General features: G+C 34.4%; 1 long non-coding RNA gene across 1 annotated transcript; it reads right to left on the bottom strand.

Moving 5' to 3' along the window:
• Positions 1 to 1,017: 1,017 nt before the first annotated feature.
• Positions 1,018 to 3,479, bottom strand: LOC124897045. Its single transcript, XR_007053480.1, has 2 exons — positions 3,362 to 3,479; positions 1,018 to 2,490 (listed from the first exon to the last, which is right to left on the bottom strand). It is a non-coding gene; the product is annotated as an uncharacterized LOC124897045 (long non-coding RNA).
• Between the last annotated feature and the right edge of the window lie 24,419 nt (positions 3,480 to 27,898).

Genomic DNA, 27,898 nt, shown 5'->3' with positions numbered 1-27,898 from the left:
CCAGACAATTTATTATCAAATTCTCTCAGACTTGGATAACTTATCAATTTCCAATATGATTTTATCTCAGGTAGATTAATCCAGTTACGACATTGATCATTAAACAGAAGGTTCGTAGCTTCCGAGTCCCTATTGATAATTCATGACCTCTAGTCTATTTATCCATTAGAAGCAAATAAAACCTAAGGCATAATCTAATGTTTGTAACCAATAGATTTCAGTTAAAATAATAGAATTTCAAGACGTTCTGCTACTTTTTGAATCCGTTAAATACGTAGTAACCTATAAAACCCTAATCCATGGATCCCATAGTTCTGGCTAATGAAATTAGCCACTCATGATTTGATGAACAAAATAACAAGTTGAATTCATGATAATAATGATAAACTTACGAACAGATGAAAAGCAACAAGTTGTTTCTTCAATTCAATCACGAAAGAGAAATCTACAATAATTGATAAGTGTTGAGGAAAAGAAACAATGAAGAATAATGTTTTTTTCTCTAAGTCTTAGGATAAAAAATAATCTGCTCTCTAAAAAGAACCGAACTCCTCAATAAACCCTAAAAGATGTTATTTATACTTAAGTCTAATTATGGAAATAAAATAACAAAAATCATAAGTTCTTCGGATTAGGTGACGCACTAGATGACACCATGTCAAGGATCTGATGCCTTATCATGGATGGCATCAGGGTTGCTCCAGCTGTCTTCAAAATCTATCTTAGGCTAACGATGTAGCTGATGTCGTGTCATTGATCTGACGGCATATCACCAGTGTCGCCAGATTTCTTCTTTGAGCTCTGATTCTCTGGCTAAGGCTGACGACATTTGTAATGCCTTATCACTATCTTGACGCCTTATTACCAATGTTGTCAGAACTTTCTCTCAGACTCAAGTCCCTAGTTAAGGCTGACGCCGCTTCTGATAGTCTATCACAAGGCTGACGACTTATCACGGATGTCGTCAGTCATGTTTTCTTCTCTTTTGCTCAGATTTTCAACTTTTTTTCTCCATTATCGTTTATTTCCATTCCTTCAGCCTTTTACTGCAATATCATGAGAAAACACATCAAAACGACAAGAGTTGCTTCAGAATTCACAATTATTTTGAGCTAAAAAGCATTAAATATGTTAGATTTTTCTCACACATCAAGAGACAAAAGGAAAAGGGAAGAGGGTGCAAGACCACCCCACACGTAGGAAGAGCACTATCTTTGTATGTGCAAACCTAGGCATCAGCCATGTCAACTTGTGTTGCATCACCATTATTAGATGCATCAATATCATCCTGTCCATCAACATCCTCAGACTAATCATCAATATTAGACTCAATATTTAAGTCATGCCACTGTCTGTCTTCATTGGTAGGTATATCATTATCTGTCGGTTCCATAAACTCTGGTCCAATCCTCAGCAATGTCTTGGCGTGATGACCGAGCGGGTAATCCAAGTCAACAACATGAATCTCTTCATCTGTGGTTGCTCTTCCCCCAAGCCTCATGTACAACATCTAAAAATTGTATGTTCTAGACATGATTTCATCAGTCTAATTTTGACACTCGGCCATAGTAAGAATTGGTCCTAAGGGCCCAGCTGTGCTCTTGGCTCTAGTAAAATCAATAGGGTGGTTATCTATTATAGCCTTATAATCTAATTCCTTCTTCTCTACCTAGTGCCACCTTATGAACTTAGTCAATAAGCCTCCAAATCCATATCAGTATCTCTCAATGAAGCGTGCCTTTTTTATGGCAGAAAATATGACATGGATTACATTCATTGCAACATCATTACACTATGAAGCGTAAGTCAAACATACCCGTTTATGTGTAACCTCAGTCATATGCTTGCCTTGAATTAGGAAATAGTGCATAATTCATCCCCATATGCGAGCTTCCTTGTTCATCTATGCATATGGTAATGAGGAATGAAGACCTGTGCCCTTTTGTCTAGTCTATCGGGCTAATGAATGAGTACCACACAACAGATGTAGATTGTAAGCATAATTCAGAGTGATAATCAACTATTTTAACTAATGTACATCTGCCTCAGGTATTCCCAACAAGTCATTGATGTCCTCTAAAGTAAATATGACGATTTTACCATGAACTTTCACCTCATGATGTACATCCCTTGGGTCCTAATTTGCATAAAACTCATGCACAAGATGCAAATTGCATTCACGCAGCTAGTGGAAAATGAAAACTATGTTCAGCTGCTCCAGATGACTTACCATACTTGGTCATTTTCTCTATAGACTTACACTATCAATAAACATCTTAGGTATGTATTTGGTGTCGAGGTGTTTGGAGTGCCATTGCTTTCCGTCTTGCCTAACTTCCTTAAACCCAAATCTACGTGTTTGACCATGTAGGACTGGAGGAGCATGGGGCACTCTATTAATTTGCCTCGCAGCTGGTCTGCTGCATTTCCTCGCTGACTTTGAAGTCCTTGATTTTCCATTTAGTCCTAGTTTCCTTCGATTCATAATTCCTGAGATTTAAAATAGGCAACAAAGACATTTCAATATGGCTTAGAGCATGCTAACTTCACTACATTTGGACTAGTGAAAACGCCACCTAACACTTTGTTGTTATCGATGCTACTCATATTACAGGATAGGTTAATAAGAGTACTCCAATTTTACTACATTGTGCAAGTGTACCTAGACTGTATTTCAATAGTTCCATACTTAATTCTAACGATAGTAGAAAGTGCATAACAGAAAATGTCACAGTTAAAAGGGCGTCAACTAACTTAACAACAACTAATCTATGCTAACCAATTACTCAATCATAGGCCACATAGTATATGGTCAAAGAATGTCTAGTTCAACAATTCGGTTAAGATCAATCCACTTTGAACATACCATTATGTAATTCAGTTACTAATTAGTAAGGTGAACAAGATAGTGCAAGCTCGATTATGTGCGTAGCATTTCAGAATTATCACAGTAGGTACTCAGACTTCCCTTTGCGATACGACATCAATCTCGATGTTGCATGTAATAATTAACATAATCAAGCACAAAAAGAGCAAGTAACCTTTGTTTTGGTAGATACATCCTCTATCTATGTATTTAGACTAAAACAACATTCATGAATCGAAGCCCAATTGTATATATAGAAAGTACAAAGAACTCGCCCCACCCCACACTTTAACTTGAACTACATACCCTCAAATTAGTAAAGCCCCGTCGATATCCCCTAAGGCAACTTAATGAAGCAATAACTAATCAATTCAACAACTAACAACACGAGCACAACGACAACTACTAATGATGCATAAGAATTTTTATGCGCAAGATGCAGTACAAAAGGGCTATGGATAAAATAAGAGTAGAAATAACACCACGTAATCATACCCATGATATCAAAACTACCACCAAATTGAAGAGTTTTAGAACTTATCTTGTTTGAAAAATAAATAAGATTAACTCAGGATTAGTTGAGAGAATTTTTAATGTTTGGGGAATAGGATGGCGGCGCTTGGAGGAGTAAAATGAGAGAGGTTAGGGTTATAGGATATTTATAGAGGTTAAGTCCAAAATGGGTTAGATCGGGTTGAACCCGGTCCAAACCAAAATAATTTTTCCCCATTTGACCCTCATCGTCATGTAGTGAAATCATGCTGAGGTTCTAGAAAATGAAAATTTCAGTTTGAAACCTTACCGCAATGCAGAAATCCTCAAATCAATTTTTTTTATGTTTTAGTTTTTCACTGTGATGCGGTACAATCGCGATAATCTACTTGAATTGAACAATTGTGAATTGTCATGTCGCTACGACATGGTGACCTGCAAATTGAGAGTTTAAATCCATTTTTCAACCTTTTTTTCTTACCTACTATTGCACCCAATTTAAATGCATTATTTTGCAAACTTGAATTCCTCCTTTGTTATAGTATTTCCTTCAACTTCAATTCTCATACCCTGCATAGGTAAGCAAAAACAACAAAAAATTATAATATTAGTGGGTTGCTTCTCACTCAGCACCTTATTTTATGTCATGGTATTACCCAGTCAGCTTAACTACTCAGACTTCATTGAAATAGGTGATTGATATACACTTTGTCGAGTCTATTGGACCGATGTATACCTTTACTCTTTTCCCATTTACCTTGAAGACTCCTCCGTATTCTTTTTCAAGTTTAACTATTCTATATATATAGGCTTGACTCACTCTAAATAGACTAGACCATTTTGATTTTATCTTACCTAGGAATAACTTTAATCTGGAGTTGAAGATAAGGACCAAGTGACCTTTTTGAAAGTTTCACTGTTCAATTCTCTAATCATAGTACTTCTTCATCTTCTCTTAGTTGAGGTTTTCTCTTTCATATGCATTGAGACAAAATTCATCCATCTCATTAAGTAGCCCAATCTTAGTTTCATTGCTTCATTATAATCTAAGTTCAATTTTTGAAGTGCCCACAATGCCTTATGCGCCAGTTCAACTTGCAAGTGACATGCCTTGCCATAGACCATTTGGTATGGTGACATGCTAATAGGTGTCTTGAATGCTGTTCGATATGCCCAAAGAGCATCATCTAGATTTCGAGTCCAATCTTGCCTACTAGCATTTACGATTTTGGCAAGGATGGCTTTGATATCTTTGTTTGAAACCTCCACTTGTGCACTAGTTTGTGGATGGTATGAAGTTGCCACTTTATTTTGCTTTACCCCATATTTATCTAATGCATCTCAGAATGGTCGATTTCAAATGAGAGATCCACCTTTTATTATGGTGTGTGGCACCCCAAATTTTGAAAAGATATTCTTTTTGAGGAATGCAACGACTCTTTTACCTTCATTATCGGCTAAAACAATGGCTTTAACCTATTTTGATATGTAGTCAACAGCAACTAAAATATATTTCATCCCATATAAACTCACAAAGGGCCCCATGAAGTCGATCCCTCATATATCAAACAACTCTACTTCCATCATCTTATTCATCGGCATTTCATGGTATTTGGAGATTGACCCTTCTCTCTAACATTAGTTATAACTTCGAATAAACTCATAAGCATCCTTGAATAACTTTGGCTAATAATAGCCACTCTGTAACACTTTCTGAAAGTCCAGTCACCTATATGGTGACCTCCAACAGGAGAAGCATGGCATGCTTCAAGGATATTCAACATATCTACTTCTGGGATACACTTATTTTTGACATTATCAGCACAACTTTGAAATAGGTATGGTTCATCCCAGAAATAATATGCCATATTGTGGAGAAATTTCTTCTTTTTTTGAAGGATAGATTCTTCAAAATTACCTCTCTCACCATATAGTAAGCGAAATCTGCATACCAAGGTATCTTTTCAAGTGCAGCAGCCAAGATCTATTCATCTGGAAATGCATCATCCATCTCAAGTTTATCTTTAACTGCTTTCTTTCCCTCAAGTTTTGATAGATGTTCTGCATCTTAATTTTCATAGCATTTATAGTCTTTCACTTCAAAATCAAACTCTTGAAACAGTAGTACCCACCTAATTAACCTTGGTTTTGCATCTTTTTCTGTGAATAAGTATCTCAAGGCAGCATGGTCAGTGTGTACCACCACCTTAGTTCCTAACAAATATAATTGAAACTTCTCAAACGCATAGACTACGGCAATATGTTCCTGTTCTGTAACGGTATAGTTCTTTTGAGCTATATTCAGCTCTTTTCTTATCTAATAGATTAGATGAAAGAGATTCTCCACTTTTATCCTAGTACAACACCAAGTGCTACCCTACTGGCATCATACATAATCTCAAATGTCTTTGACCAATTTGATGCAATAATAATAGGGGCAGCCACAAGCTTCTCCTAGAGACATTCAAATGTCATCCTGCAATCATCATCAAATAAAAATTTAGCTTCCCTATCCAACAACTTCCATAGTGGATTTGCCATTTTTGAGAATTTAATAAATCGATAGTAGAATCCAGTATGTCCGAAGAAAGTATGATTTCCCTTCACAGAGATGGGAGGAGATAATTTCTATATCACCTCTACTTTTGCTTTGTCAACTTCAATCCCTTCTGTGGAAATTTGGTGTCCAAGAACAATGCCCACTTTTATCATGAAATGACATATCTCCTAATTTAGCACTAGGTTGAATTCCTCGCACCTCTGCAATGCTCCATGATGTTAGATGAATTTATGCATTCTAGAGCTACAATTCTAGCTTATTTAGCCTTGTTTTTAGGATGATTCTTATGATATATATGTTGATAATGATATAAATGAGAATTTATGTGTTATAGTATGTGTTTAAAATGTTTAATGGTTGTTTCACATGAGTTTTGATTCAATTTTAGAATTTAGAAGTCAACCGAGAAAACTAGTGTAACTAGCTTGAGCTAAGTGTTTTCTAATCTCTTGTGTTGGGATATAATGTGTTTTAATGAGTTAATAAGTTTTTTATTATGTATTTATATGTGAAAAATTTTATTTATAATGTTCAATGGTCAATTGGATCAAGAAAAGAGTGAAAACAATGAGTTAAAGCTCAATGCGAATTTAGCCTATGCTTAGCTCGTGTTTCTAGTTCATCGGTTAGGATGTTGTGTTGTTTTGATCTATTAATTGATGTGTTAAATTCTTTAGTATTCTTCGTGAATGGATTATTATTATTATATATAAAGGATATAAAATCTTCAAATCAAGTGGAAACAACTCAAAAAGGCTCGGAATGCTCAACGAAAGCACAAGACACAAGCTGGACGCAATTTGGACCCCTGAAGTGTATGGGCCGTGTGTGGACTCTATAGGGGGCAAATGGATAAGTTCTAAACGTCACTATATTCAAAAGAGGCCCAAGTGTTTTACCTATAGGCACGTGTAGACAATAATAGAGTTTGAGGAGGCTCTGCGACACGTTAAAATCGCGATGAGCTACTGGAACTTAACAAATTTTTTGACATTTATGAATTGGCATGTTAGTACGACGCGTGGAGCACCAAAATCAGGAAAATTTCATCCAGCTGAATGAAAATAGCATGTAAACTTAATCCAACGTGGTATATAATGTGTCTGCTATAAATATAACGTCCCAAAAATGTTTTAAATATCTTGGGACCTAGATCAACTTGGAACATTATTGGAGGCTACCAAAACTTCTTTTTAGGTTTTATCATTCTTTAATTTAGTTTTTTTATGGTTTGTATCATCATTCCAAGGTATTGGATGATGAATATTTCCATTAAAGGCTAAAACCCTCTTTCCGGGGTTAAGGCCAAGATCATGAATACTTTCATTTGGAATTAAGTTTGTTGAATTGCTTATCATTATGGTTGCTTGTTTATTCTTGTTTTAATTATTGTAAGGATTAGGTACCCTTAGAATATATTACTTGTCGACCTTTTGATCTTAGGAGAGGGAATAGGGATATAGAACGTGGGAATAAAAAAGTTAGGTTTTTTATTCTTTTATTAAATAAAGAATAGAACTTAACACCTAGGATAAGGATGTACTTAGGAGCCTTACTCGATTCACACGAAGGATGATAGCTATAAAACACTTAATTGGATTATTGTATCCCAGCTCAATGATGTAGTTGTAATATCCAAACTAGGTAAATGGTTAGACATCGGGAGACCATAATCATGCAATTAATCCTACGAATCAACAACCAACATAATCAAGTTAACGAATAAAATTCAATAACGTAGTATGATTGTTCGAAAGCCTTAACCCTGGGCTTCTATCTATTGATTTTCCAAAGTCATTTACTTTTCCACATTAGTTTAGTTTATTTTTAGTTTACATTCTAAATCTCTATTTGCTACCTTCCTCAATTGGTTAAACTAGATGTAGATAAGCGGCGAACGCAAGTCCCTGAGAGATCGATACTTAGGCTTCCTTGAAGCTACTATATTATTTGATAAGACCACGTACACTCGCGTGTGCACTTGGGCAATATCAAGTTTTTGGCGCCATTGTCGGCGACTTGTTATTAGAAAACTCTCTTATTTTTAGTTTTTCTATATTGAGTTGTACATAGCTTTTATTTAGTTGTTTTTATTTTCTTTTATCTCTAGTTTTCTCACAATCTTCTTGAGATGTCATTCTTGGATAGATGTTTTTTGAATGATGATGAATTTTTATCTATGGAACAAGATGCAAATTGATGTTTGGTTTGTGGTCAAAGTGATAATTTAGAAGATATGTGTGCTAGAAATCCCGATTCAGAAATGTTTGTGAGCTATGATCAATTGCAAAATTATATAAACTACTGTAATCAAACGGGGTTAACTCAGTATCAAATTCAATCACAGACCAACCAACAACAGTTTCAGCAGCAACAACTAAACATACAGGCCACAACTCAATTTAGACATTTGGAAGAAATACTAAAACAACTTTTAGTGTCTCAAACACAGTTGTTGGTAGATCTGAATAACCATATAGAGGCTATAGATCAACAGTATATCCAACCGGCTATGGAGAATGTTGTTGATAGTTCTAGGAAGTCTGAGTACTTGAAAATTGAAATTATTAAAATTCTTAAGGAGTTACCACTACCACCATGTCTACAGTGGCTAAGGGAAAAAGAATATGAGGAGGACATTAGCCAACTTGTGGAACAAACACAAGAATCGCAGTCACTCGATTATCATATTTATCTTGAGGTTGATATTGAGAAGGAGAATAAAAGTGAAGGTGTTAAGGATAGTGTAAATTTTAAAGTAGTATTGGTTGGGCCTCATTCAAAGAACTTTTCTACATTATGTTTAGATGATATCTTGTCGGTGGAATCATTTAAAATAGTAGAAGAGTGTGAAAATGAGGAACAAGAATCCTATATTCTTTATTTTACACTAGAAAAAAAAAGATAAAAACATACCTCACTTTAAGGCCGAGTGGTTTACCATGATCAATCCATTACTCAGCTTTTTAATTTTTATACCACCTCTCTATGAGCGAGGTAAGAAGATGGATGCTAAGTTAAGGGTGAAATTCATATCCTCAAGACGAAGAAAAAAGTTGATATAGGTCGTGCTGCGACACTTAATTTGGCACATCTTGGGAGACAACCCAAGCTAAGGAATGTTTTATTTTTAGGTTTTAGTTTTTATTTCACATAGTTTTTGTTTTTAGTTGAGACACAGGTTAATGGGAAGTTTGAGTACCATAAACTTGAGCTTAAAGCATGGCAAAGAATGAGTGTGGGCTCCCATCAATTACTTTTATGTGAAGATAGTACTAGCTAGGCCTAGAGGCCTCAGGGAGTATTTCTATCTCTTACCTTTAAAAGTTCACTTTAGGAACAATGTAGATTTTTAAGTGTGGGGTGGAGAAATTCTCAAATTTTTGAATTTTGGCTCAATTTAAAAAATTTAGGTTAGGAATAGGTGAGATATTCTTGTTGGTGCTATTTTTTATTACATGATGCAAGTGGATTTGTTTGTAAAGGTATGTTAAATTGAGTGTATTGCTATTTTTTAGACTCTAAGAATCAAGTTTATTACTCTTGTATTTTTTTGGCTTAAGTTTGAATTTATGCTATTGTTGGTTGGCAGTCTGTGATGATCCTCTTGAGTTGAACATGTGCCATGTGTGTGTGAGAATTTTTGTACATTCCTTTCTGCATGTGATGTATAGAACTTGCCCTGTGTGTGTGAAACGAAATAAAAAATGCGAGTTTAGGATATTAAATAGGCATTTCTTTGATAGCTTATTTTTAACATTCTTTTTACCTACCCTTGTGCATTATGCTAGTTAACCCCCATTGAGCCTTTAGTTTTTTCTTTGGTATCCTCATATGTAGCCTAATATCTTCTTTGATAGACCATAATTTGAGCCTAAAGGCTCCTAAGTGCTTTAATTGAAAAAAATTGAATTTGAGAAAGGAGTTTGAGAAATTGAAGAAGAAATAAGTGAAATTGATGCCCCAAGGTAATAGTTATTGGTTTATAATTTTTGTGGTGGATGGTTGTGATATAATTTATGCTAAAAATATTGCCATGATTGTGAAAAAGGAGAAAAATTGATTCTTGTGGTAGTAAACTATGTGTCCACCAAGTGTTTGTGAAAATGCTTAAAAGAGATGGGGGAAAATAAAAGAGATAGGTAGACAAAATTGGTGTAATTTGGTTGTTGGAGATTGGTTTTAAATTTATAAAGTAGTGTATTAAAGCACAGAGAGAGGTTAGTCACTATTTTTGGCCAAAATAGTTCCTACCCGTCCCTTAGCCTACATTACAACCCAAAAAAGTCCTAATTGATCCTAAGTTAATCATTCCTATATTAGTGGTGCATTACACTAAGGGAAATACTATGGTTCATTGTGGGTAGCTTGTGAATTCTTTTTGAGAGTGAGCAAAATTTGATTCTTGAACCCATTATATTATAAATTGTATTATTGTTAGACATTATGAGTAACTCTCTTGTTGTGAGGAGCACATGTTTTATGAATGTGGGTAATTTGTATGATGTCCTTGATTGAGCAATAAGCATGATTTTTCCAACTTGGTGAGTCAATTCCTGAGGCTAGGTTGTTTTGGAGTAGTGTTCTTGAGCTTTCAATTGTGTAAATAGTGTAGAAACTTGAATTCGTGTAGTCATTATAGTGCTAGCTTGAGTGTCTTGCATATAGTGTAAGTATGGAGTCTCTTCAGCTCATGGTTTTTATAGTTAAGAGTTGTTCGAGGACGAATAAGGCTTTAATTGTGGGGTGGTGATGTTGGGTGAATTTATGCATTCTAGTGCTACTATTCTAGCATATTTAGCCTTGTTTTGAGGAAAATTATTATGATATATGTGTTGATAATGATATAAATGAGAATTTATGTGTCCAAGTATGTGTTTACAATGTTTAATGGTGGTTTCACATGAGTTTTGATTCAATTTGAGAATTTAGAAGTCAACCTAGAAAACATGGGTAATTAGCTTGAGCTAGGTGTTTTCTAGTCTCTTGTGTTGGGTTATAATGTGTTTTAATGAGTTACTAAGGTTGTTATTATGTATTTATATGTGAAACAACTTATTTATAATTTTCAATGGTTAATTGGATCAAGAAAAGAGTGAAAAGAATGAGTTAAAGCTCAATGTGAATTTAGCCAATGCTTAGCTCGTGTTTCTAGTTCATTGGTGAGGATGTTGTGTGGTTTTGAGCTCATAATTGATGTGTTTAATGCTTTATGATGCTTGGTTAATGGATTATGATTATATATAAAAGATATAAAATCTTCAAATCAAGTGGAAACAACTCAAGAAGGCTCAGAATGCTCAACTAAAGCAGAAGACACTAGCTGGATCTAATTTGGACCCCTGGAATATATGGGGCACGTGTGGACGGACCATTGGATGAGTTCTAAACATAAAGATATTGAGAAGAGGCCCAAGTGTTTACCCATAGGCGTGTGTAGCTGATAATGGGGTTTAAGGAGGCTCCGCGATGCGTTGAAATCGCGACGAGCTACTTAAATTAGACAATTTTTTTGAGAATTGTGAATTGGCATGTCAGCGCGATGTGTGGAGCACCAAAATTGGAAAAATTCCTTCTTTCTGAAGGAAAGAGCATGTAAACTTAATCCAACTTGGTATATAACTTGTCTACTATAAACATAACATCCTCAAAATGTTTTAAACATCTTGGGACCTCTTCGGAAACCCTAGATCAACTTGGAACATCATTGGAGGGTACCACAACTTTTTTTCAGGTTTTATCATTCCTTAATTAAGTTTTTTTATGGTTTGTATCATCATTCCAAAGTATTGGATGATGAATATTTCCATTAAAGGATAAAACCCTCTTTTCGGGGTTAAGGCCAACATCATGAATATTTTCATTTTGAATTAAGTTTGTTGAATTGCTTATCATTATGGTTGCTTGCTTATTCTTATTTTAATTATTGTAAGGATTAGCTACCATTAGAATATATTTAATGTCCAACTTTTGATCTCGGGAGAGGGAATAGCAAGATAGAACATGGGCATAAACAAAGTTAGGATGTTTATTCTTTTATAAAATAAAGAATAAAACTTAGAAGCTAGGACAGATATGTACTTCAGAGCCTTACTTGATTCACACGTAGTATGATAACTTTGAAACACTTCATTAGATTATTGCATCCTAGCTCAATGATATAGTTGTAATATCCAAATTAGGTAAAAGTTTAGACGTCGGGAGACCATAATCATGCAATTAAGCCTATGAATCAACAACCAAGATAAGCAATTTAACGTATGAAGTTGAATAATGTAGTATGATTGTTCATAAGCCTTAACCCTGGGCTTTTGTCCATTGATTTTCAAAAGTCATTTAATTTTCTGCATTAGTTTAGTTTATTTTTAGTTTACATTCTGAAACTCTATTTGCTACCTTCCTCAATTGGTTAATCTAGAAGTAGATAGGCGGTGAACGCAAGTCCCTGAGAGATCAGTACTTAGGCTTCCTTGTAGCCACAATATTACTTGATAAGACCACGTACATTTGCTCTTGCACTTGAGCACAATCACTCTACTTAGATTTACCAGACATAGCTCAAAGGAATCTCTGACCATAGACAAATCATCCATGAATTCCTCGAAGGTGTCCTCAACCATGTCAGAGATGATAGACATCATACACAGCTGAATAGTGGCAGGTACATTATACATACCAAATGGCATCCGCTTGAATGAAAATGTACCATATGGGCATGTGAATGTCATCTTCTCCTGATGCACAGGAGCAATAAAAATCTGATTGTAACCTGAAAAACAATCTAAGGAATAATCCATGAAAACTGTCCACCCAGTCATAGGCCTAAGTGGAATCAATTCATTTTTTTCATTCGCTACAACTGTCATGCCCCCTTTCTTGGGCATGCTTTGCACTATACTTACCCATTTGCTATATGAAAAGGGATACACAACTCCTGCATCAAACCACTTAATTATTTCCTTCTTAACCACCTCTTTCATTGGTAGGTTAAGACAGTGTTGATGCTTAATAGTTGGCTTGCATTTTTCCTCAACTTGAATTTTGTGCGTTCAAATGTACGGAGGAATGCCAATAATATCTGCAATAGTCCATCCTATTGCCCTTTTGTATCTTTGAAGCATAAAAATAAGTGCTTCCACCTGCTTCTTACCCAGATCGATTGCAATTATAATTGGTAATGTGTTTTCACTACCTAGAAACACATACTTTAAGTGGATCAGCTGTTCTTTTAACTCCAACACTGGTGGATCTTCAATGGATGGCTCAGATGGTGGTGTTGGCTGATTTTTAAGAACTAGATCTATCTCCTTGGGGCACATGAATATTACCCCATTCCATTCAATACACAAACATATTCCTCATAATTATCAATACCTTCACGATCAAAATTCATCAAAACTGCTGCAAGAAGATCAACAATAGATTTCTCTTGTATGGAGACTTCCTTGTGATCGTTATGGTAAAAATCCACAATAGAAAATACAATCATTTATTTGGGCTGTTTTATGGATTAACACATATCAAATTGAACTAATTCATTATTCAACCTAAATGGAAGTTCGTTATCCCACAAGTTAATGAGCACATTTCCAGTGACAAGGAAAGGTCAACCCAATATTATGGGCACCACGAACTCTACTTACTACTCAAGTATGACAAAATCTATAGGGAATACGAAACATGCCACTTTCACTAGCATGCCATACAATATTCCCACATGTCACTTCACTGATCTGTCAGCCATCACTAGTCGCATATTTATGGGCATACGATTCCCCAAACCCAACTTCTTATAAACAGCTAGTGGTATTAGATTAATGCTCACCCCCAGATCATATAATGCCTTGGCAAAATCATGAGACTCGATCATGCATGGAATAGTGAATGCTACTAGATCTACATTCTTCAGCACCAAAGACCTTGCAGAGATAGCACCACAATGATAGAGATTGTCCTATGACTCGTAGCTAACTATCTATTTTTTTTATGACAAGGTCTTTCATAAACATGGCATATCCAGGAATTTGTTCCAATGCCTCCACCAATGGAAAATTTATCTTTAACTGCATAAGCATTGCCATAAATTTGGCAAACTTTGTATTATCGACTATCTTATTCAATCTATGAGGAAAGGGAGGTGGTGGTCTTGGGAGAGTTGTAATAATTGCTTACTTTTCCTTTTCTTCTTTCTTCCCTAAATTATCACCCGGCTTATGTTTAGAGGGAATATCATTATTATTCAACTTCTCATCCTCAACTGGATGGCTCCCAGTATCATTATGACTTTTGTCAATCACATCTTCAATATCATTTTTGCCCACGGAAGGGCCTGGTAATGTCTTGCCACTTTGAGCGGTAATTTCCATACAAGAAACATTATTACGATGGTTTTGAACTATATCACTTGGAAGAGTGACACTGTCCCTCTGGTTGAATATAAAACATAGTTGGTTCATCTGCTGCTTCAACTATTTTATCAAAGCAGAATCTGAATCGATCACTTGGTTTACAGAGGATAGCTTCTTTCTCATCTCTTCTTGGCCCTTTAATAATTAAGCAAACATGTCCTCCATGGACATATTCCCTAACCTATTTGTAGTGGTCTCATGGTTTCTAGGGGAATATACAACCCACTCCTATCATTTTTATTCTTCTAAGTGCCTTTGTCGCAGTCCCTGTAGCCAAATTTTTTATAGTAGTTCTGACCTTGGTTTCTTTGGACACCGCTGTTGAAACTCCCTAATTATAAAGATAGCCTCCTCATCATCATCGAAATCATCTCGCCATTGTGTACCGACTACTTTTACTCTCTCTATTTCACCTGATAGCAAATACTTGGTCAGTAGATCTATCTGTGTCTTCAAATGAGCTATGTCTTGCTTATGTTCCTCTTCTTTAATAAATTGTTCAAGAGTCATCCCCATATATAGAGTAGGGATTTCTATCACAGAATCCCTGATATACCAAGCTCTACTTTCTTTTGTTATCCTGTTGAGCATCAGTAAGGCTTCCTGGAAAGTAAGATCCACAAACAATCCACCTGCTGCATTATCCACAACCGGTCATGTAATAGAGTTAAATGACCTAGACAGTGTCTCCATCAAGTGTATATTAGTCATATTATGATTTGGACTCTGCATCAATTTCTTCTTGAATCTCTCCCACGTCTCGTGGAGAGCTTCAGTTGGGAGATGCTTGAAATTGCTAATCTCGCCTCTCAGCTATATCATCATGGAGGGTGGAAAGAACCTTTCTAGGAAAGCCTCTTTTAATTTCCTTCAATTGGTAATAGAATCTGTAGTCAATTCTTTTAGACATAGTGTTGCCTCCCCTGATAGAGGCAATGGGAATAATTGGAGTTGGATTGCATTTTGTTCTACTCCCAGATTATCAAAGTATTTATATATGGTGACAAAATTCACTAAATTCATATTGGTATCATCTCCCAGGAGTCCACCAAAGAATCCCTTCAGATGAAGGAGTTGAATCATTATGCTTGTAATATTGAACTTGGCACCTGGTGCCAATAGTGGGGGTATAATATCTTTGGTTTCTCCAACTCCATCCATTCAATCTTCATCTTCACTTTGATCAAACTTTACCGGTTAATGATATTGTCTCTCTCTATAAGGACAATTTCTCTACACATTTCTTTTCACCGGTGCAGCTACATCCTCTGCATGCCTTCAATTTCCTAGCATCAAAAATTCATTATCTACTAGGTCCTCATCGATTTAGGTTAGGTGCCCAACCTAGGTTATCTGCATTTTGTTGATGTAATTAAGCATTAGCCTAAGCAGCTAATATGTCAGCTTCCGATTAAGTAGCCATTCTACCGATCAATTGAGGTTCGGGATAAAATAGTAATAATGGTTCTCCTAAACTTCTGGTTAGTGGCATCAACAATAATAAACCGGTATCAAACAAAAACAAGAAAATAACGTAAAATTCCAAAACTTAACTAATAGTCAATTAACATAGATAAACTTAATTGACAACCATATTCCCCGACAATGGCGCAAAAAATTGATACGCCTAATTTACACATCTCTTATGAGAATCTAAGCAGTCGTTGCCAAATATAGAACCCAATTAGGTTGGGGTCAAATCCCACAGAGAATATGGTGTTAATATAAGTTATTTGTCAGAAAATCACTGATAGTTAATAGCTTCCTATAAATGGGGGTTTTGGAGATTAAACAAAAGGTATTAAATGCTTCAATTTAACAATTTGCAACTTTGATTCTAAAGTTTCAAATATAATGTTATGAAAACCGGAGTTGTGTTCACTATGAGTATTGGTGCTAGATAAAAATTAGTTATGGATCAAGATTATTGTGACAGGTAGGAATCACAGACCATCAATGTTCAAGCATGATCCAAATGTTTCCTAACCTGATTAGATCTTCAATTACCTAAATCTTCTAAAGTTAGAAAAGCTAATGCTTGACCAGATTTTATCTCGTGTTACTTAACCTTGTCACAGCATTAATCATTTAACTAAAATTTTAGCACTTCCAATCCCAGTTGATAATTCACTTCCTGTTAGATTGATTTCTTAGTCCAAAAAAATCAACAATTAGGCTTAGTTCATTGTTTGCAACCAATAAACAAAAAATATATGACAGAAATTATCAAGTCATTCCTATTGTATTATAAAACTCCATCAACAAATATTTATCAAGACAAAACTCATAGATCCCACAACTCGGGTAGAGGAAATTAGCTACTCATACTATGAGAATGAACAATGCATATTTAATTCATCATAAAAAATAAGTAACAAAACATTCCCAAAATGAATCTTCAATTGAAAATGTTCAAAAGAATGTTATGAACCCTAAAATAAGAGAGTTCTTGGATTTTCTGCAGCTCTATATTTGTTCAAAGTGTAAAAAAGATACCCTAATTATGTCAATATTTCCTTTTATAGCCAACCTGGAAATACCGCTTTCTGCTGTCACTGCATCGTTCCATCTTTCTCATTGACATTGCCATCATGATGTGGTACATTCGCGATGGCTTTCTATTTTGTGATAAATATGGAATTGCCCCTTACCGTGATGTTGTACGATCGATGTGAGCTACTGGATTGTGGCATTTCCCGATTGTATTTCAACCGCGATGCGGTATGCTTTACAACACAAACGTTGGTGATTATCATGTCATCGCGACATGGTGGCTTCCTGAATTGGAATCCTGAAGCTTTTCTATTCTTTATTTTCTTTCCAAACAATGTTTTAATATCTTTATTTCACCTCTTGTTGTCATGCCTCTTTAATGTGTCCAATCACAGTCAATTTCATAAGAATTCAATACTGCACATACTAATCATGTCTATTAGATATGAAACACAATTAAAGCTCTCATATTATAAAAATAGCATAAGTTAACTCTCAAAACAAGTCATAATGTGGGTTAATATTTGTCATTAGACATATAAACATGCCCAAGATCATGGTATGTGACCTTGAAATCATACCCAATGCGGTGCTAAATACTACTCCCTTTTTATTTTGTACTCTAATGTCATTGGAAATCCACTTTTAAAATAATCTCATGCTTTATAATGAAAATCAAACTCAAATCTGTACTGTGAAATATACTTGAAAAAGTGGATTCCAAAACTCAATTAAGGATCCAAAAATCATATAAGTTTATAAGACTGAAAAAATGCAAATCTCAGTGTGCTTAAAAGAATAAGTTCTTGAGATATCAATACTCAAATTAGGGTCCAATAACCTATGCTTAAAACTCATTAAATTCATAGTAAATCATCATGCTCAATATGCTTCTTGAAATTCTTCAATAATATCAAGATAAAAACTTTAAATCACAGTCTCATTCTTAATTCAATTGAAAAGTTGTAAACAATATCTCAAATCATGTTCATGGTATTCAAAATCATAAAAGAGCATTCTTTAACTCGAAACAAACATGTGATTTCATAATTCAATCATATCATACTCAAAATCATCAATAATATACTTTAAGCGAAAACCCCTATTTCAAATCATAAGAAAATTTTTGATAAAACATAATTTTTGGCACAAAGACGAAAATATTTTCCTTGTTCAAACCCCACATACCTTAATTGAAGACAAAATATTGAAAATATTGGACTCTTAAGCTTTATTGAAAGAATTCTTATGGAGAAATTTGAATTTGGAGCTTAACTTCTTGATTCTTGAGAGATGGTACTTGAATTTTTGTTCTTGGGAATAGAGCAGAGGTTTTGAGTTGCTTATGGATTACTTAAGGTTAAGAGAGAGGACTTTGTGCATTTAATATCTGAAAAAATATTTTGAAGTGAGTAGGGATGGTTTAGGGGTGTGAAATGACTTCAACACACTTGGTCTAGGTCAAAATGGAGTGTTTTGTTAACTTGGAAATGACTTAGGCGGTGCCCAGTCAATCTCCTAATTTAAGGTGGGCGGAGCCTTGTCAATTGCCTAGGTTTTGTTCGGCGGCACCTAACAAATCACACACCCTTATTGCCTCTAAAGAAAATTGCCATAACTTTTTGCTCCGGAATTTGATTAAGGCAAAATTAGTTTTATTGGAAATCTAATTTGATTATATACAATTTGGTGGGTCTAAATCTGCCAAAATATTACATAGACATCAAGTTATGCTTGTTAAATGATGACCCATGTGAAATCAAACTCTAAAACTTGATGGATTCAAAAACTCTTAGCTTGCATTACTTTAAGTGACTCTTATGAATATGTTAAACACATCATAAGCTCCATTATCACTGGGATTCTAATTGTAAGTCATGTACTCAAATATGAATGGCAAGATTAGAGGTTTCACATGTATGAACAACAATTCATTTTCAAGCTTAGAATAAACGAGGTATTAAAATATCTCCCCCTTGGGAGCTTTCATCCTCGAATGATGGATGGGAACTTGTTGAAACATTAAAAGTATGGAAAAATGTAGCCATAACCTATCTTCTAATGAAGGATATATCTAAGCTGAAACTTAAAAAAAAATCAATCATGTAGCTAAATTCTGAGCTGACTTGACTCTATTGATAGACTATCAGGAACTGATTCATGCTGAGAGTTTAGAATTCTCTTGAAGTGTTCATGATATAACTATACATATAGAACTGCGATTTGATGAATTATGCAGGAACAAATCTGGAGACAATAAGACAAAGATCATACAATGGGTATTACACTGTCTGAGCTAGAATTTTTGAAGAACAAAGATCGTTCACTGAATACTTATGAACTGAATCACGACTAATTATCTTAATCTGAAGTTAATGCCTGATGCATGTACTGAGCTGAATTCGTAATTTGCACAAATGCAAATATTTTATCTCATAGAATAGCCTTACTCACAAAATTTTGCGTAGTATGACTAGATGGAAAATTAAAAATCTATAGGAGCTTATTTGTTTGATTGTTAAACTGGACTGTGGGCTACATGGACTAGATCATACTGACTGCTCAAACTCAAATGGAGTATTTCTTCAACACTCCGCAAAAAAATTCGAATAACATTAGGAAGCTATAAATCACAACATCGATACAACTCTATAGCATGGAACATAGACATATATGTCATAAGCTAGGATAGAGTTACTATGCCTTAGGCAATACAACTTCTTACTTTCAAGCTCAGCAACACTTCTCAAATACTCCATCAACTATACTATTTCTGTTAAATACCATACGCTTTTGATTTAACTTATAATTCTCACATGGGCATTCATAAATACATCTACTAATGCCTAAACTGAACTAAATCCTCACACCATGATCAAGCCTAACATGAAATCACAAGGTACAACATGCTACACCATAATTCTAGTCTAAACCATATGACTCAATCTTTCATATCTTTAAGAGCTCGCACCTTAAGCATAACATGCCTTACTACTTCAATGACTAACTCTAAACTCTTACTATGGATTAACTAGCGCATAATGTATTTCTCCACTGACATCCCAATACGACATTCAAGCATATCATTACAACCACATGTGAACTTCAATGAAACCATGCACAAAGGCATACTCCTCATATTCTCTAAATTTCTATCAACAACAACTTTCTTACACTATTCTTAAGAACATACACACCAATTTTCAACTAACGACAATATGTATCAAAGACTTGGCCTCAATCTTACTTTTCACTTATTTCCTTAGTAAAAATTAGCATACAACAATCTTTTGTCAACAAGAATCATTTACTTTATCCAATATAAATAACGGATCATCATCACTATCTTAATGTAGGAAGAGGTCACTAAAGGGATAACACAAAAGGTACTAAAGCATAAAAGAATACTATACATAACTTTGACACTTAACTAAGGACTGAAGAATAGAATGTCAAAGGCATGGATTTATTCAATAGGTCTAAACTGAGGGCATACATGATATAAACTGAATATCACTAGGATCATGAGCTTTTGAGAACTGATCATACTCTAAAACATGAGTTCATACTTAGCATAAGCTATTCAACATAAGACTTGATTTCATAGATTTATGAAGGATAACTCAAATCACAAAGTGAAGTTGTTACTTGTTTGCTAGAAGCTGAGAGTGGACTTGACTATGCATGAAGTGTATAAGCATTGGCCTTTGGCATGGATCTATCATACAAGACATGAACTCGGTGTGATAATGACTGAAATTCAAGGAATACTCTAAAGTAAGAAGGGTTAACTATCTCATTACAACTCTTATTGACATTCATCACAATCTAATTCTAAAAACTTGATCTGAATTCTTTACTCTACCATCTCCCCCTTAGATCAAAGATGAAATTCCAAGCTTAGCCATAATTTCTTCATTCTAGTGTCAACACATAAATGCTAAAATCAAAAGAACAAACTACATTTCAAACTTACTAACTTCATTCTTGAACGACCCCTTTTATATACCATCTTTTACTTTCTAGCTTCTATAGTCATCATTATAGACTTACGCTTTATTAACTAGACAAACACACTTTCCTCACTAAATGCTTAATCATATCCTACCAAGATCACACTTCTATACTTATATTCTCCCCCAAACCATAATAATCAAATTTACACTTAAAAGATTTAACACCATTTATCCAAAACTCCTCTACTTAGCTATTAAGAACACTATGTACTATATAACTAGTCTTCTTCCACTTAATAACTCAAGAGTACTACTAACCATGCACAAAACTTTATAAATTTCAAAAATCATGCATCGCTATAACACCTTAGTCACACCTCTATATCATACCTATAATATCATTCTAAATTTCATATCAATAAACTTAAATTCCTTTATTCACTATTTCAAGCCTATTGGTTCATCTCCATATAACTAGCATCACTAACCAAGCAATCATTATTTCCACTTTGATAGTCATTCACTATTCCACTTAGTTTCTCATGATAGGAATGATTAATAACCCAATCTCACATACTAGTCTCACTTGGAAACTATAAAATAAAATATCAAAAAACACTAGTCCACTAGAACTTCATGATAGTAGTAATCGGTCATAATCGTATAATATACCTAATTAATATACGTTAGCTCATCCCTCATCTACACATTATGACTATTCACCCATCTATACACCCAAATTACTTTCATAGCTCTAGAAGTTTGAACTAAAATATTTCTTTTTGCAATATCAGGAGAAGACTAATTAATGATACTAAACTACCATACTTCATTAATATCTCATACTTTTCAAACACAATAAATACCATCAATAACTCCTTTTGTACTTTAAGTAAACAACAATTCACCTTAACTAAAAACTTCTTATCTACCTTCCACTAACATACAAGGACATATCACCACAATGAAAAATATATAGAATGCATAAGCTTATATCTAAACATTCTACCGATTGTCATTCTTACTTTTTTTGTCACTATTCTGATATACCCATACTTTCAACTATAAAAAGGTTCTACTATTTATAAATCATAACACTAAAGTTCATGATATCCCATGAATAACACTATATTTAACAATCTAGGTTCATACTATCTTCTCTTATGTGCATTATCTGGGGAGAAAGACAAACTTACTAATTATGTTATCCCAAGAATAATATATAGATGGGAAATTTTTAGGTAGTACACGAATAGAAAGGAGACCCAATCTTGGGGTAGCACACGAATAGACAGGAGAGTCTGAGAGAACAACTTTACTGCACGTTCCAGAGTAGAAAAGAAGGAAACTTTTCTTAAATGCCTCGTAGTCTCTTGAAGAAAAGTACAGACGTCTCCATACCATTCTATAAGACTCTACTAGACATGGCTTCAGCGACAACCTAGGACTCTTAGAACTGTTCTCTAATACAAAGTTTGTAACGCCTCAAAAATCTATCCCGAGACATCACACGGTGCTTAGGACCACAAGTGATCCCAATCTAACTGTTATACTAGCAAAACTCATGAGCAACTGATTAAAACACATAAATATGATAAAATACAGAAAATAAATCTTTTCTGAAATTGAACAAAACAAAGATACATTAAGATAAATAAAGCTCTACTTATTCAAAACAAAACTGAAATTGAATACATTAACTATACTGACTGTCTATGAAGCCTCTGCTAATATTGACTATAGGTAGTCGAGACATGACCCCCAACTATCCCAAATTAATATGACTGAATAAAAAAATAGGATATTAATAAAACTAAATTTGACTCAAGTCCTTGAATCAAAAGAATCCATCACCTGATGAATGAAAAATGCAAGCTGTTTGACTATGATGTGTGTGCCATAACTAGTACCTACATTATGAGACAATGTACCACATAGATGTATATGTGGATAAGTACTTTGGTGATGTACTGAGTATATGGGGTGGAATACAATAAGTAAAATAATATCTCATAGTCATAATTTATAAAACAATGCAAATGTAAATGACTCATATAGATTGAGTAATCTAAAATCTAAAAGTCAAAATCATGAATAATGAAACATATAATCTAAATCTTGTGAGCCATTACACTTAGTTCTAAAATCTGTAATTTGTCCATATTCTTAAATCATATAGGATAAGTGAAAAAAAACTCACCTTTGTTTCTAAAAGCTAAAACTGCAACAAATCTCAAGTAAAGCAATATCTGAACAAGTTTGTGAGCCTTTAAACTTGGTTTCTAAAATCTATAGGAAGATACTTTCAAAACAACCTTCTATACGGCTTTACTATTAGGGAGGATCTCTTCACCCACATAAAACATGTGAGCTATATGGATTCCAACGTCTCATCTTTCTAAGGAATAAAACTCACATTGGGAAGAGTGTCATACTCTTGATAGGGAGTACAACCTTATCTTAAGTGATCACTATCTTTGCCTCTGTAGGAACTTTAATCTCAATCCTATGGTGGCACGTAGTTCTGGGGTATGAGACCTTGGAATTATACCCAACTCGATGTTAAATACTATTACCTTTTTATTTGCGATGCTCATCTTATTTATAATTCACTTTTAAAATAATCTCATAGTTTATAATGAAAACCAAACTTATATATGCACTCAGAAATAAACTTGGAACACTGGATTCCAAAACTCAACTGAGGATCCAAAGATCATATACTATTTATACAATTGAAAACATTCAATTGTCAGGGTGCTTAAAAGAACAAGTTCTTGAAATATCAACACCCAAATTAGGATCTAATAACCTATGCTTCAAACTCATGTAAACTCATAGTAAATCATCATGCTCAATATTCTTCTTGAAATTCTTCAATAATATCAAGATAATAACTTTATATCATAATCTCTTTCTCAAATAAATTGAAAAGTAGTAAACAATATCTCAAATTATTTTCATTGTATTCAAAATCATTAAAGAACATTCTTTAACTCAAACAAATATAGGATTTCATAATTCAATCATATCATACTCAAAATCATCAATGAGATACTTTGGGTGAAAACCCCAATTTCAAATCATAAAAATATTATTGAAAAACATATTTTTTAGTACAAGGATGAAAGAATTGTCTTTTCTCAAACCCCACATATCTTAATTAATGATGCAATTGTTAAAAAATTTTACTTTTAAGCTTGATTAAAATATTCCTTGTGGAGAAATTTAAATTTGGAGCTTAACCTCTTGATTTTTGAAAGATGACACTTTAATTTTTGTTATTAAGAATGCAGGAGAGATTTTGAGTTGCTTACTGATTACATAGGGTTAAGAGAGAGGAGTTTGTGTGATTAATATCTTACAAAAATATTTTGAAGATATTAGGGATGGTTTAGGTGTGTCAAATGACTTCAGCACTCTTGATCTATTAAAAACAGGGTGTTTTTATCACATGGAAATGACTTAGGCCATGCCCAATCAATCACCTAAGTTCAGGTGGGCAGCGCCTTGTCAATAACCTATGTTTGGTTGAGCGGCGCCTAACCAATCGCACACCCTAACTACCTCTCACAAAAATATGCATAACTTTTAGCTAAGGTATTGGATAAAGGAAAAATTAGTCGTGTTGGAAAGCTAATTCGATTACATATAATTTTTTGGGTCTAAATCTTACAAAATTCCACATTTACATCAAGTTATTCTTGTCCAAAGATGACCCTTGCAAAATCAAACACTAAAACTTGGTGGATTCAAAAGCTTTTAGCTTTCATTACTTTAAGTGACTATTATGAACATGTTTAGCACATCATAATCACTATTATCACTAGTATAATCATTGTAAGTCATGTATTCAATTATGATTTACAAGATTAGAGATTTCATACGTACGAACAATGGTTCATTTTCTAGCTTAGAAAATACGGGGTATTATAATACTATTTACTTAATTCAGGGTTCACTCTCTCTTATGTGACCCAATTTATGGTTGTGAATTTTGTTTTTTGTTTGGAGTATGTTTTGGACTATTTTACTATTTCTACTCTAGTAGGTGAAGATGATTGCTAGAAGAGTCTATAAGGTGTATGGTATGTTTTGGTAATCGAGATACATTGGTGGATTTTTTTAAACTAGGTATGATAGATTTTGATGTTATTCTATGGGTGGATTGGTTGAACTCATGTTATGCATCCTTATATAATCAGACCTAGAAGATTATCTGTAAATTCCTTATTGATCTAGCTATTGAGTGGGGAGGGAGGGTGGTTCTCTATGTCCTAAGGGGATGTTTATATTATATACTAGATCTTGGAGGTTAGTCTTCAAAGGGTGTCTCTACTATTTACTTTGGGTTAAAGATTCTAAAAAGATGGGTCCTTCCTTACATTTTATTCTCTTAGTGAATGCATTTTCTAAGGTCTTCCTTGATGACCTTCCCGATGTTCCTCCCGATAGGGAGATTGAGTTTGGGATTGATCCCATTTTGGAAACTTGTTCAATTTCTATTCTCCTATATAAAATGTATCTTCTTGAGCTGAAGTATCTTAAGGTGCAAGTCAAGGATCTCCTGGATAAGGGTTTCATTCATCTTAGTTTGTCCCTGTGGGGTACACCAGTGTTATTTGTGCATAAGAAGGATGGTTACCTTCAAATGTGTACTGACCAACTATAATTTAATAAGGTGACAGTTAAGAACAAGTATCCTGTTCGAAGGATAGATGACTTGTTTTATCCATCGCAAGTTGCCATATTCTTTTCTAAGATTCACCTTAGATTTATGTATCGTCTGCTTAAAATAATGGAGATGGATATCCTAAAGACTTCTTTCTATTCTCAGTATGGGCACTTTGAATTCTTGGTAATATATTTTGGGTTGACCAATGCCCCAGAGGCATTCATGGATTTGATAAATAGGGTCTTTCATTAGTTTTTGAATTTGTTTCTCATTGTATTCATAGATGACATCCTGATGTACTCTAAGAGTGAGGTAGATAGTGCCAGTTACCTCTATATTTTGTTTCAAACCTTGAAGGAACAGCAGTTGTATGCCAAGATTTCAAAATGTGTATTCTGGATGAATGTTGTAACTTTTTTGTGTTATAATATTTCTACTGAGGGGATCATTATGGATCTATAAAAGGTTGATGAGGTTAATAAGTGACCTAGAACCACGACTCCAATTGACATTTAAAGGTTCTTGGGTTTGGCTGACTACTATAGGAGGTTTATGGAGATCTTTTTGACTATCACTGCCCCATTGACTAAGTTGATTCAAAAGAAAGTAAAGTTCTTGTGGTCTAATGCTTGTGAGGGTAGTTTTGAGAAGCTGAAATATAAGTTAACTTTTTCTCCAATTTTTACTTTTCCTAAAGGCATTAATGGGTTTGTAGACTACTTTGATACATCTCGTGTTAAACTTGGTTGTGTTCTGATGTATCATAGAATGGTGATATCTTATGCATCTAGTTAGTTGAAGGTGTATGAGAGGAACTACCTTACTTATGACTTAGAACTATTAGATGTGGTATTTGTATTTAAAATCTAATAGCACTATTTGTATGGAGTGCATGTGGATATCTTAAGCCTGTAGTATGTGTTTACTCAGAAAGACCCTAAACTCAGGAAAAGGAGATGACTTGAGCTGCGAAAGGATTATGACATAAGTCTTCACAACCACCGAGGTAAAGCTAATATGGTTATTGATTCTCTTAGTAGGTTATCCATGGGGAGTCTAGCTCATGTGGAAAAGTGAAAATGAGTGTTGGTGAAGGATATTCACTATTTAGCTAACCTTTTGTTTTGTATTTTGGACTCTAAGAATGGTGGTGTCATTTTATTAGAAGTGGCATGGTCATCTTTTAATGCTGAAATCAAGGAGAAGCAACTGTTAGATCCTATTTTGATAAGGATCAAAGGTGATATAGGTGGGACAAAGGTGATGGCATTTGAAATTAGTGGTGATGGTACTTTGCAGTATCAAAGAAGGTTGTAAGTTTTTGATGTAGATGGTTTGCGAGAAAGGATCTTGGCAGAGGTGCATGAGTTGCTCTATGCTATTTATCTGGGTTTAACCAAAATATATCATGACCTCAATGAAATGTATTGGTGAAATAGTGTGATGAGGGACATGGCTAACTTTATGGCCAAATGCATGGTGTTTCAACAAGTAAAAGTTGAGAACATAAGGCCCGGAGGATTGTATCAAGAGATTAAGCTACCTGAATTGAAAAGGGAAGTAATAAACATAGATTTTTTTCCCTATCTTCCTTGAAATTGGAATTAATTTGATTTGGTTTGGGTTATCATGGATAGGATGACCACGTTGTCTAACTTTATACCAGTAAGGACTAACTTTGCAGATGAAGATTATGCAAGGTTTTGACACCAAGAGATTGTGAAGTTGCATGGGGTACTTGTTTTTATCATCTTAGATCAGCGTATACAATTTTTATCTCACTTTTAGCGGTCGTTTCAGAAAGGGTTAGGGGCTACGGTTATTCTGAGTACTACTTTCCTCCCGTTAGTTAGATGGGAAAGCTAAAAGGATTACCCATACATTGGAGGATATTTGGTTCATGCTTGCATGAACTAATATAGTGGTAGTTTGTATGAGCATTTGCCTTTGGTAGAATTTTCTTACAAATATATTTATCACTCTAGCATAGGGATATTTGTGCCCAGGAATTAGGTGGTTTGATCTTGTTGAGGAAGATATTTTTGCCCAAGTATTGGTTTACTAGGCTATGGAGAAGGTTAAGGTGATTTATGATAGGCTTAAGTTTGCCCAAAGTCACCAAAAGTCCCATGCAGAAGTGTTGCGAAGTGACTTGGTATTTGAGGTTGGGGATAGAGTGTTCCTAAAGTGTTTTCCATGAAAGTAGTGATGCGGTTTGTGAAGAAGGGTAAGTTCAGTACTCGGTATGTTGGTCCATACATGATTTTGAGGAGGGTCAATAGTTGTAATGCCCTGAATCTAGTACATGTAATGCTACATAGTGCTCATAACCCCGAAGGATCATAAGCTAACCCATGGAAGATATCTGTACCTCAATACTGCATAATGTACTGTACAAATACAGAATAAAGGATAAAAGTCCATAAGGTTCAAATATATAATAAAACA

The sequence above is a fragment of the Capsicum annuum genome, chromosome 3 (assembly GCF_002878395.1).
Source record: "Capsicum annuum cultivar UCD-10X-F1 chromosome 3, UCD10Xv1.1, whole genome shotgun sequence".
NCBI classification, from domain to species: Eukaryota; Viridiplantae; Streptophyta; class Magnoliopsida; order Solanales; family Solanaceae; genus Capsicum; species Capsicum annuum.
The sequence above is the reverse complement of the archived record's forward strand: the minus strand, read 5'-3'. Positions and strand labels throughout refer to the sequence as shown.